Source organism: Bubalus kerabau, chromosome 4 (assembly GCF_029407905.1).
Source record: "Bubalus kerabau isolate K-KA32 ecotype Philippines breed swamp buffalo chromosome 4, PCC_UOA_SB_1v2, whole genome shotgun sequence".
Taxonomy (NCBI): domain Eukaryota; kingdom Metazoa; phylum Chordata; class Mammalia; order Artiodactyla; family Bovidae; genus Bubalus; species Bubalus kerabau.
This window is the reverse complement of record NC_073627.1, coordinates 18,286,275-18,299,219: the sequence shown is the minus strand read 5'-3', so window position 1 is coordinate 18,299,219 and position 12,945 is coordinate 18,286,275. Positions and strand designations below refer to the sequence as shown.

Genomic DNA, 12,945 nt, shown 5'->3' with positions numbered 1-12,945 from the left:
GACTTCTTCATTCACTGACTGAGTCTGAGGGGTCCTGCCGGTTAGTTCAACTGCCAGTGCCTGGGCTGAGGGGAAAGAAGAGACACTGCTTTTCCCCCAGCAGGGACAAAGAAAAAGTTCTTTAAAAATGTATTTTATAGAAATATAGTTGATTTGCAATGTTGTGTTAATTTCTGCTGTACAGCAGATTGGTTTAGTTATACATATACATTCTTTTTCATATTTTTTCATTATGATTTATCACAGGATATTGGATGTATTGGGGCTTCCCAGGTGGCACTAGTAGTAAAGAACCCACCTACCATTTCAAGAGACATGAGACTCATGTTTGATCCCTGGATCTGGAAGATCCCCTGGAGGAGAGCATGGCAACCCACTCCAGTATTCTTGCCTGGAGAATCCCATGGATAGAGGAGCCTGGTGGGCTGCTGTCCATAGCGTCGCACAGAGTCAGACATGACTGAAGCAACTTAGCATGCACACATGCATTGGTTATATTAATAGCTCCCTGTGCTATAGAGTAGAACCTTGTATATATGCATTATATATATATATTTTATATATGCATTAATTATATATATGTATATATCCATTATATGTCTATTCTATATATATAATATATATAGAATATATATATATATTTGCATCTGCTAATCTCAAACTCTCAATCCATCCTTCTCTCACCCCCAGAAAAGGGTTTTGATCTTTTTTAAATAGGATAGAGACCTGGAATTTCAGTTTGAGGGCTTGTGTCTTGCCATGACTAGATGAACAGATTGCTATTTTCCTCTTATAAAAAAATCCTGTTCATCATAAGAAGTGTTTGGGGGATGGGCATAATTTATCTCCCAGTGCACTCCTGCACCAGTTAATGGGGAGCAGGAGGCAGCTGCAGGTGAAGGGTGACATCACCAAGTCTGTGAAGCCTGAGGCAGAGCCCAAGATGGAGGGGCTGGGGTCAGAGGATGTGCCTCACAGTCACTCGTGTTTCCGGGATCCGAAAAACATGGAAAGAGGAAACAGCTCCATCACGTTCAGACAGCCCTGGCTAAGTAACATATCTTATAATAGAAGTTATTTCCCCCAAAACTAAATTCTAAAAATAGTCACTTGAATTTAAAGATAATTAGTAAATTAATTGGGTTTCTTTCTATACCACTAGTTTTGAAGCAAACATTAAAATTTTCTGCTTTCGCATTTCTGGGGTTCATTATTTTGTGTTTAATTTCCACAGCTTTGTCTGATTGCATTTTGAGGGGCTTCCCTGGGCACCAGGTTCCCCAATGCATTCATCTCTTGGGCGATGTTTTATTCGTCTTTGTATCTTCAGGGCCTGGCACAGTACAGGGCACAGAGTAAATGCTCAGTAGCTGTTTAGTGACTGAATAAATAGACGAATAAGTGAATTCAACACTGATTAAAACTCAAGATTTCTTTTAAAAAGACTCGAGACCTGGGAATTCCTTGGCTGTCCAGTGATTAGGAGTTGGTGCTTTCACTGCTGAGGCCCGCATTCAATGCCTGGTCGAGGAGCTAAGATTCCACAAGCCAGGCAGTGCAGCCAAAGAGAAAAGACTTAAGAACAGAAAGAACAGAACATGGACAGAAACATAACTTGTGTATCTGTTCATCCTCTACCTTTCTGGAGGATGGAGGGGTACACATCTGCATTTGGTGTTTTGAGTGCTAAAAGTGGAACTACATGTACTATGCCATAATCTTTTTAAAAGTTAAGTCTTTAGATTAATCTAAGCCTTAGGATCCTCTGTGCCATTTCCTTCTCCAGGGGATCTTCTCCACCCAGGGATCGATCCCAAGTCTCTTACATCTCCTGCATTGGCAGGCAGGTTCTTTACCACTAGCGCCACCTGGGAAGCTTAAGCTGTTGGATCCTCTTGGAAACCAGAAAGCTGCCATAAACCATGAGCCCTACTTCAGAAACAAAGACCATTAATGACTAGCCACGACCCCACAAGCATAGCAGGAAGGACAGTGAGCCGTTCAAGACAAACCACTTAAATTCCTGCCATTTCATGAGCAGAGGCTCCAGCCCAGGTAGGGATGTCAGCATTAGCAAATTAAGACACAAGATGCTTAGTAAAATTTGGATTTCAGATAAACAACCATTTTTTAAAAATATAAGTGTGCTAGGCTACATAATGCTCCTCCTCCAGGAGATATCAGATCCTAGTCTGCAGAACCTTGTGAATATGACCTTGTTTGGGAAAAGGATCTTTGCAGATGTGATTAAATTAAGGATCTTGCAATGAGATTGTCCTGTATCATCTGTGTCCTAAATGCAATCGCATGTGTTTTATAAGAGCCAGGCAGAGAGAGATTAAAAACGTGGAAGAGAAGATGATGTAATGATGGAGGCAGAGATGAGGGTGTTATGGATGCCTGCAGCCACCAGCAGCTACAAGAAACAAGCAAGGGATTTTCTCCTAGAGGGAACACGGCCCTGCCAACCCCTTGCTTTCAGCCCAGTGATACTGAGTTTGGACTTCTGGCATCCAAACCAATGAGTGAATAAATAAATACCTGTTGTTTTAAGGTTTGTGGTCATTGGTTACAGCAGCCACATTGTATTGGAAACCAATACAACTAAGTATGTCCCATGCAAGATTTGGGACATACTTAACAAAAATTATTTGTTGTTTATCTGAAATTTAAATTTAACTAGGCATCCTATATTTTACATGGCAATCCTCACTCCCAGGACCAAAGAAAGGGGCTTTTGAATTTGCAAGAAAGCTGGTTGAGGCTGTCAGGAAGTGGACCTCCTTATGCTTGGAGTCTTTGTAAGCACAGTTCAACTGAACCAATTTGAACTTTTACTAACTACCCTCTGGACAAAAGAGGGGGGAGCAATTAGACAGGTGTTAATGATTTATTTTTTCAACAGTCATTTGAGCACTTCCTATAAAACAGAAGCTCTGTGTTTAAGGGTGGAGGAGTTAGCCATTAATCCGGTGCATCTAGGCTAAGTTACAAACCATTCCAGCTACATCACATGACACATGGCCGTTAGCAGAGCTCGAGTGATGCTGCAGTGTGCTGCTGACACTTGAGCCGCCCCTGGGAATCTTGCACCCTTTCATTGTTGGGTGGGTGGGGGGCGGCGCCAAGCAGAACAGCTGGGTAAATCCCAGTTGCTGAAAGAGAGGACTTGACAGACAGACCTGAAATGGAGGGAAGCGGGTGGATGTTGCAGAAACAAGCTGGCTCTGGGTTCCCAGAAAGAACTCTCAATGGAAGTAGATGCAAAATGTCTCCATCATGTCCTGTGCCCTCACACCCTAACATGAGTTAAAGACACACTGGCCCGTTCTCCCATGCAGAGAGGGCTGCCCCAACCAGGCTTGGACATCAGTGTTCAGACTCAGGCTCAGGCTCACAGCTGGGCTTCTCCAGCTTACTGGCAGGCTCTCTGAAACCTGGACAGTGCCTGGATCCCCAGGCTTTTAATGATGCTCCGAGAATCCATAGTGTTAGAGCTTCAAGGAGCCTTAGGTCATCCAGAATAGGCAGGGGGTCCTAGGATACCTCAGAATTGCCCCAGATGCTTTACCAAAATATCCATGCCCAGGAAAAGAAAAAAATATATGGTTTACAGGAGAAAAAAAAAAGTGGGTGGGATGTAGAGTGTATTAGTCTCTGTCATATCTGACTCTTTTGCGACCCCATGGACTATAGCCCACCAGAATCCTCTGTCCTTGGGATTCTCCAGGCAAGAATGCTAAAATGGGTTGCTATTCCCTTCTCCAGGGGATGTTCCCGAACCCAGGGATCGAACCCAGTTCTACATTGCAGGCAGATTCTTTACCGTCTGAGCCACAAACACGAAAAAGATGCTTGACCTGGCCCATAATTAAAGGACTGCTGATAAATCCATAGTGAGATGCCACTATTACATGGATGAGGCGGCCATGATCCAGAGGGGTTGGAAAACCATCCCTTCTGGAGAGAAGTGTGACCGTTGATTAGATGTTCTTTGGCAGAGCATCGCTCCTTCTGAGAATCTAGTCGTTCTATACAAGCAAAAACTTATATGTGGGGGTTCATTGGGGAATTATCTGTTATGCAAAAGTCTGAAAATAGTCAGGATGCAACTGGTTAAATAAGCCGTGGTCCCTGGAGAAATGCACTGGATCCAGAGGTGTGGCTCTGCTACTCCCTCAGACACCTTGTTAAGCGGGGAGCCAGGCGGGCATTGTGTGTTACTGTTTGTGTATAAGGTGGGAGGGTGAATGAATCACCTACATGGAACCTGACTCTGGGAGGAAAGGTGAAAATCAGGCTTTGATGAAAGCCTCTGGGGGTAGAAGCTGTGGGTGGAGGCAGGAGACATCATTTTCACTCTATTGTCTTTTATCTTGTGTACACATTACCTTTTTTAAAAAAGATAAATTTATGGGGACTTCTCTGGCAATCCAGTGGTTAAGACTCTAGAGCTTCCAATTCAGGGGACGCAGATTCGATTCTTGAACGGGCAAGTAAGATCCCACTTGGAGCTGTGGTGCAGCCAAAAAAAAAAAAAAAGAAAAGAAAGATCAATTTATACATATGCTCAGGCCCCAGCTCACTTCAAAAGGGTAAGCTCATCCATAGGAAGGTTCTTTCAGAGCCTCCCCAGGTGATGCATGACACCCCCTGGTGGAGAAGCTCTGATCTGGCCTCACCCTCCTCATCTCCCAGAAGGGCAGAAACTGTTAGCCGGCCTGCCAGCCTGGGCACTGCATGCATCATACAGGGGAGCCTTCCAGATGAGCTAAACCAAGTAGGACTTAGCAGAAGCAGTGTGTGTGTGTGTGTGTGTGTGTGTGTGTGTGCAGAGCCTTCCAGAGCCCTTCCAGATGAGCTGAAGGAGCAGGACTTAGCAGAAGCATTGTGTGTGTGTGTGTTTGCATGTGTGAAGAGCCTTCCAGATGAACTGAAGGAGCAGGACTTAGCAGGAGCACTGTGTGTGTGTGTGTGTGTGTGTGTGTGTGTGTGTGAAGAGCCTTCCAGATGAGCTGAAAGAGCAGGACTTAGCAGGAGCACAGTTTGTGTGTGTGTGTGCACCCGCGTGAAGCATATCTAAAGTGTGTAATGGAACACAGAGAGCACCTTCTAGAATGTTCCCTTGGAAGTAGAGGAAGACGAGGGGAGGTGGGCTCCCGTGTTATGAAAGTGTCTAATCCTTGTGGTTCCTGACAACGCAGAGTAGCCCTGTGAGGTCCCCAGAGTGCTTGGTGGCCTGTGTTCCAAGTGAGACCCCTGAGAACAAGTTCCCTGAGGCCTGGCTACGTGATGGACCACTTCAAAATGTCAGTCCCCCATCCTTTTATATCAAAAGCAACCTCAGTGCTATTTTTTCTCTTTGTGCTTTAGACAGAAATGATCTCATTTCATCCTCCCAGCAACTCCAGGCTGGGCGGCACTTCCTGTTGGGGAAAGGAAGAAACGGAACCTCAGTCGAGGAGACGGGGTGACGGGTTCCGGGCAGGGGCCGGTCTCTTCCGGAGTGACTTCTGTGGTGCAGTTCCCGGAGTTCCTCCAGAATCCCCCCTCACTCCCTGAAGGATGCAAAGCTCAGCCCAAGACCCTGCTCCTTTGGAACACCTCCCACGCCCAGGGACGCCAAAGGCACGGCTGGTCTCCTTCAGACAAGAACTGCAGTCCAGTCAATCCTCTGAGGGCCTCCTTTCAGTTTTAATTAGCATGTTGTCCTATGGTTCTCTTCAGAGAAGCGGTCCGTGGCACGGCCACGGCTAGAATGTCGATCTCCTGACCCCAAGGCCCGAGCATCTCTACTGTTGGTTAGTGAAGGGTCACTCTGCCTGGCCCGGGGAACCCAGACCTCCCAGAACCACGGAGGTGGAAGAACTCCCATAGCCCACCGGGCTCCCCCTCCCACCCACCACCCAAACTCCTCCTCTGCCTTCCCAACAGAGTCACCCCAGCTTGCTGTGAAGGCCGCTCACGACCTGATGAGGGGGCTGGGAGGGAGGAGAAAGAAGGGGCTAGAAGAGGACGGTAAAAGGGGTGGGAGCAGCCTCCAAGCAGGTGACGTTCTGAGAGTGGTCACCACCTTCCCTTCAGCTGTTCCTTCTCCTGTGGGGACCTCCCTTCCCCCACACCTCCCCACTTTCTGTGGTTATACTGAGAAAAACCCGCAGAGACTCCAGCACAAGGTGTTGAGGACCACAACTTTGGCATTTTAACAGACACCAGAGCCACTTGAGAAATGAGGTAACAGCCCAGAGATGTGACGTGACCTCCCCAGAGTCACACAGTGAGTTCATGGCAAAGCTGGACTAGCCCAGGTCTCTTTCTTATTCTTGCCCCGTTCCCCTTCTCCTGGGCCCCATCTTGCCTCCCTCCTGGGGCTGCGGTGGCCAGAGAAGGATCCTCAGATGCAACTGGCCTGCAGGGCAGACCCATGACAGAGGCCTGACAGGGAAGCAACAGTATTTGAGATCCCAGGTGAAGGAGGAGACTCTCAGACGGTGGAGGCCAGTCTCTGGGACACACAGTCTGGTTTACAGCTGTGTCCCTCTGGCAGCAGCTTTCCGGAACATTCCCACTTTCTTCCATAGTGTGAAGACCTCTTCTCCTGCAGTCTCCTGCTGCTCTCCTCCTGAGGATCCCTTGTTTCACTGACTTTTCTCTGGTCCTGCCATGCAGCATGCCAGATCTTAGTACCCTGACCAGGGATTGAACCCTTGCCCCCTGCAGGGGGAGCTCTGGGGTCTTAACTACTGGACCATCAGGGAAGGTGGTGTTTCAATGATTTTAATGAACCATTTCACTCCACAGTGAGTGTGAGCTTTAAAGGGTTACATGAGCCTGTGTTGACTAACCAACTTTAAGGCCAGGTAGTTACCCCTCAGCAGAGCAAGAGCGGCAGCTAGAGTGGATTATGCCTAGTGACTAGGACTTGCCTTCAAGGAGAAAAATAAAACAAAAACAACAGTAAAAAGATAACCTCTGGAGGACTGGCTCTGAGTCAAGATTGTGTCCTTTTACTAGAGTGGCCAGACTGAACCGTCTCCATTCCTTTCGAAATGGCAAGCATATACCCGACTTCAAGAGAAATTCTGAACTTCTCTGGTGGCATAGTAGCTAGGAATCCACCTGCTAATGCAGGGGACACAGGTCGATCCCTGATTTGGGAAGATTCCCCATGCCTCAGAGCAGCTAAGCCCATGGGCCACAACTACTCAGCCCACATTCTGCAACTCCAGAAGCCCATGGCCCTAGAACCTGTGCTCCGCAACAAGAGAAGCCACCACAGTGAGAAGTCCTAGCCCTGCAGCGAAGAGTAGCCCCCACTCGCCACAGTTAGAGAACGCCTGTAGGCAACAACAAAGACCCAGCGCAGGAGAGGTTGTGGAGAAAAGGGAGCCCTCTCACACCGTTGGCAGGAATGCAGACTAGTACAGCCACTATGGAGAACAGTGTGGAGATTCCTTAAAAAACTGGAAATAGAACTGCCATACAACCCAGCAATCCCACTGCTGGGCATACACACTGAGGAAACCAGAATTGAAAGAGACACGTGTACCCCAATGTTCATCGCAGCACTGCTTACAATTGCTAGGACGTGCAAGCAACCTAGATGTCCATTGGCAGAGGAATGGATAAGAAAGTTGTGGTACATATACACAATGGAGTATTACTCAGCTATTAAAAAGAATGCATTTGAGTCAGTTCTAATGAGGTGGATGAAACTGGAACCTATTATACAGAGTGAAGTAAGTCAGAAAAACACCAATATAGTATATTAGCACATATATCTGGAGTTTAGAAAGATGATAACGAATACCCTATGTGCAAGGCAGCAAAAGAGGCACAGAAATTTAAAAAAAAAAGACTTATGGACTCTGTGGTAGAACAGTAGGATGATTTGAGAAACATGTATTGAAACATGTATATGACCATATGTGAAATAGATGACCAGTCCAAGTTCGATGCATGAAACAGGGCACTCAAAGCCGGTGCACTGGGACGACCCAGAGGGATGGGATGGGGAGGGAAGTAGGAGGGGGGTTTGGGATGGGGGGACACATGTACACCCGTGGCTGATTCATGTTAATGTGTGGCAAAAACTGCCACAATATTGTAAAGTAATTAGACTCCAATTAAAATAAATTAAAAAAAAAGACCCAGCGCAGCCAAAAATAAATAAATAAATAAATTTTTAAATGCTAATTTGCCTAGAGAATGTCCACTATTCTTGGAAGATGCATGGGTATCCCAAGTGAAACAGCCCCTGCTGCTGAAGTAACAGAAGCAACATTTGTTGTTGGAAAATATTAGTTAGGTTGATGAGGTTTTCCTTGCCCACAGAAATGAAGCAGTTCCCAATAATGGATGCTCTGTAATGGGAAAGAAGGGCAGAACTGCCCGGTCATTCGGCCCAACCATGGGGTGAGCCGCAGGAGACCCTGGGTGGTCTGATTCCAGAGCCCTTGCTTTTTCTACCCCTTTTGGTCATTTGTTCCCTTTACTGTCTCCTGGAGCCCATCTTCCTTTCCAAAATCAGCCCATCTCACTGTTGGTGCAAAAGCTAAGGAGGCTCCTCAGTGGTCCTCTCTTCCTGCACTTACCTGGCCTGTTCTTGGCAGTTCATTTCTCCCCAGATGTTGTTTTAATGTTATGTCATTACTATGGCTTACTTAAGAAATGGACGTGAGATGCCGTTTACCCAGCTTTCCGTGCCATTCCTGATCGTGAAGGAAATGTGATAGGAAGAGCCCAAGCCTTGGAGGAGGGCTGACAGGGGTTGACTTTTGGCCATTCCCTGCTAGCTGTGTGACCTTGGGTAAGTAGTTCAGCCTCTCTGAGCCTGGTTCCTCATCTGAAAATCGTGAGTAGTAGCACCTCTCTTCCCAGGCTGCTGTAAGGAGAGGCAGTGATGTCTGTGGAGCACAGAGCACAGTGAGTGAGAGGCCCTTGGCCACACTGCTGATACCTACCATGCTAACCAGTCACACGGGAGACCCGTAGGTGGTTATTATTCAGTTTCTAAGTTGTGTCTGACTCTTTTTGACCCCATGAACTGTAGCACATCAGGCTCCTCTGTCCATGCCTCCTCTTTCAGGCAAGAACACTGGAGTGGGTTGCCATTTCCTTCTCCAGGGGATCTTCCTGGATCAGAGATTGAACCTGTGTCTCCTGCATTGGCAGGCAGATTCTTTACCACTGAGCCACCAGGGAAGCCAGACCCATAGGTCTGGGCACATGCCCAGCTTTGATAAGCTTTGGGAGCGTAGTTGTAGACCTGAATAGGGGTACGGAAGCCTGTCATTTTCTTCTTTATGCACTTTTTTCCCCTTCAATTCAGTAGGTCCATATTTCTTGTGTGTGTGTGTCAAAGAATTTTTTAATATTACATAAGTAATGCATGAATAGATTCTCATCAGAAATTCAGACAGCAGCATGAGTTACTTTTATCATCAGGAAGAAACAAACATACAAATAACATTTTGAAAACCTTCATCTCATCAACTCCACTTTCCACCCTTCCCATGTCATGTCTTTGCTGCTCTCTCCACCTGCCCGCGACACTCGCCACTCAAGCCCTGCCTCTCACCCTCTCCACTCCCTCTGGGCTATATACCTCCCTCCACCTGCCCATGGGGTGCCTCCCCGGAGATGTTTCTTCCTGGGGAGACTGTGTGCCCTCTTACATCCAGCATGCCAGGACTCACAGAACTGGAGGAAGGAAAGGATGCCCTCCTCCCAGGGAATCCTCATCCCAGCCAAGGACAGAGCCCTCATCCTGGCCCCTCACCTGCTGCTTCCTGCAGCAGGGCTCTGCTCATGCTTAGTTCCCATGACTGGACCGCAGTCAATCTTGTGGGAAACAGTGGGTTTGTCACCAGAGCTGGCTCTCGTTCCTCTGCCTGGTTTGTGTTTCTTTCCCCCACTTCTCCCACTGCTAGGCTCAGCTGGAGGCAGGTGGGCCTTAAAGTTCCAAAGCATTTAAAGGGGCTCAGCATGGGCCCAGCAGCTCAAAGCCACAAAGCTCCATTTCAGACACATGCCCGTGTTACTAGGTCTTCGTGGGCTGGCCTGCGCACCTGGCTGCCTGAGACAGGAGAACTTTTCACATGAGCTGCAGGCAGAGAACACTGGTGCCAGGAATGTGTTCCTGGCCCCTGTGCACACGTGTGACATGCTGGGCAGCACTCTGGCTTTGTGCAGATCCTAGGCCTTGGGTTTATTTATTTATTTATTTTATGTGGGAGGATGGATTTGGCTTTTTCCCCCAGCCCTCTGCTCCCCTGCCGCCCATCTGGCACTTGAAGCTGTTGACCAGCTGCCGGGCCAGAGCTCACAGTGACAAGGGCAACAGAAGAGTAATGGCCGGTGTCTTCCTGCTTCATCTCATTTCATCACTGTCGCCTATTGAATTTGCAGATTCTACCTCCATTTTTTCACCTGGGGAAACTGAGGCTCAGAGCAGCTAGGTAATCTTCCCAGATGGTCCCTTAGCTCTCAGGGGCTACTCTCAGCAGCACAGCCCGGAGGACCCTCTGCTGGAACCTTGCTGCCCCGAGGGGCCTCCTCTCCCCAGGGGTGGACTTCCTGCCTGCCTGGTGGCTCCATCATCCTGTCTACTTTCGGGGGCTCAGTTCTGGCCCCTGACCCTCCCCTGTCCCACAGGGACACCAGACTGGAGCGCTCTGGCAAAGTAAGGGATGGCTGCCCAATGCCTGGATTACCGCAGACATGCCCTCCTCAGTCTCCCATTAACTCACAGGGGACACATCTGAAGTCGCCGAAATCGCAGGGGTGGCTCTCCAGGAATGCTAGCAGCAAAGCTGAGCGGTTCTGTTAACAGCTGACTGGCGACAAGTAGCCTTCATCCTGTCCTGCCCCTTGTCTGGCGGTTAGCACCTGGCACACCATGGGTACTTAATAATAATTAAAGTCATAATGAACGTCAGAAAGGCCAGCATGTGGTAAATGTATGCATCTTTGCATAATTGTTATACAGCATAATGAGCAAGCCATTAATGGTTAATCAGGAATAAAAATGAATGTGAGAAACATCTGATTGCAGAGATTTTTTTTACTCCTTCCTTCCCTCCCCAGATTTTTAAGTGAAAGTTTAGGGATCATTTTCCTTCAATTGTCCTTATAGTAGGGTTTATCATGAAAAAAACTGGGATGAAAATCTTTATGCACTTCTCCATGTAGATCTGGACAGAAATTTGGAGTGTTCCTCAATGGTGAGGGCTGATAACAGAGCAGGCCAGGGGAAATTTTCTGGAATGGGCAGTCAAAATCCCTTGCAGAAAATTTCGATTCCTGGAACCCAGATCCCATGATCTGGCAGCCATCTTGAGGGCGCGTCCTATAAGATCACAGGAGGTCAGAGGACCTCACAGCCCACACATGCTGCAGCCCCTCTTTGCCTTAACCACCCCATCAGGGACTTCCCTGCTGGTCCAGCAGCTAAGTCTCTGTGCTCCCAATTCAGGGGGCCCGGGTTTGATCCTTGGTCGGGGAACTAGATCCCACACGCTGCAACTAGAAGATCCTGCATTCCACAATTAAGACCCGGCACAGATAAATAAATACAAATAAATTTTTTAAAAAACACAAAATTTTCATTAAAAAACAAGACAAACAAACAAAAAAATAACCCCACTGGGACAGCTTGCCCTGGAGGAAGCTTGATGCCTGGCCTGGGTTCACCAGGCTTGCAGGGAAAGCTGAGGGGTTCACAGATTGCTTAGTTAAATGGGTGACAACAGATCACTTGTACCCCAAGGGACAAGGAGTAAAGAGCCCAGGCAAGCATCCTGTCACCAAATGTCAATGTAGGAGGGGCCTGGGGAGGCCCCCAGTCAATGATGGTGTCTTGTGGGCATGTGGACCATTCCTGGACAGGTCATTCCAACTTTTCAAGATACATCAGAAATTGTCCTTCGATTAAATCTTTACAAGTGTGACTTATTAGATCCATTTAACTCTATGATATACTCCTGGGCTGTTGGTCTGGTTTAAACTCTGTCTGGAGTAGTTCAAGCTAGATAGCCGGAAGAACTTCCTGGGGTGGAGTTTTGAGACCTTGGGGAAAGAGGGGTGTGTCTTTGGGGTGTTCTGACGATATCCTGCTGGCAGTAAGGGTTAGAGACTAGAAGATTCCTCAAGGAGTTTCAGAGCACCTAGCCCAGGGCCATTGGCAAATGTTTTTTGATGGATAGACACTCCCTGGGTCCTCTCTCTAACTCTGTATAATGACAGCTCTGGGCAGGTCTGTGACTCTCATCCAAAGGCCTTATGTTTTGCTCCTTGAGGGTTCCTTTCATCTGATGCCTGTTGGTCACCATATTTTAACTTTCAGGGTTAAGGGATGTTTTATCAAAATTCCCAAAGTGTCCAGACAAATTATACCTTAAAATTTGAGAAGGTCTAACATGTCTGTGTGGATGCCTGCTATGCGCAAGGCACTGGGCTACTTGGGAATCACTCAGTCCTGATCCCTTGAGAAGTTCAGAGTCTAGCTGGTGTACACACACATTGTGGTTTTAAGTCAGTTTCATATGTACAATAAAGGTGTTATGTTATTATATTGAGGCATCTTGATATACAGATTCTCTTAAAAGAGAATGCTCCTAGAACTGGTGTTACCTGAAGCCTTCCTCCACCATTGGTTGTTATCTATCATGACTCAGATTTTTCACTAATGGGATCAGAATGTGGTCCAAATATGGGGCCAACGTTGGGACTGGATCTCCACCAGGATGTAAGGCCAGGCTAGGGCAGATCCCCCGAACCCAGCAGGATACAGCAGCCCCTTCATGCCTGGTTTAGCTTAGAAATCCCACAGAGCTTAGTCCTGATTTAAGAGCACGAGACATGCCCAGTGAAGGACAGCCTGAGTATTGTCTGGCTGTCCCAGGTTTACTGGTGGGCACTTGGGCAAATGCCCAGAGCCAGCCA

General features: G+C 47.6%; 1 protein-coding gene across 14 annotated transcripts in view; it reads left to right on the top strand.

The window, feature by feature from the left end:
• Positions 1–12,945, top strand: part of MAPT (microtubule associated protein tau) — a 120,212-nt gene that overhangs the window by 17,905 nt on the left and 89,362 nt on the right. The window lies entirely within an intron of this gene.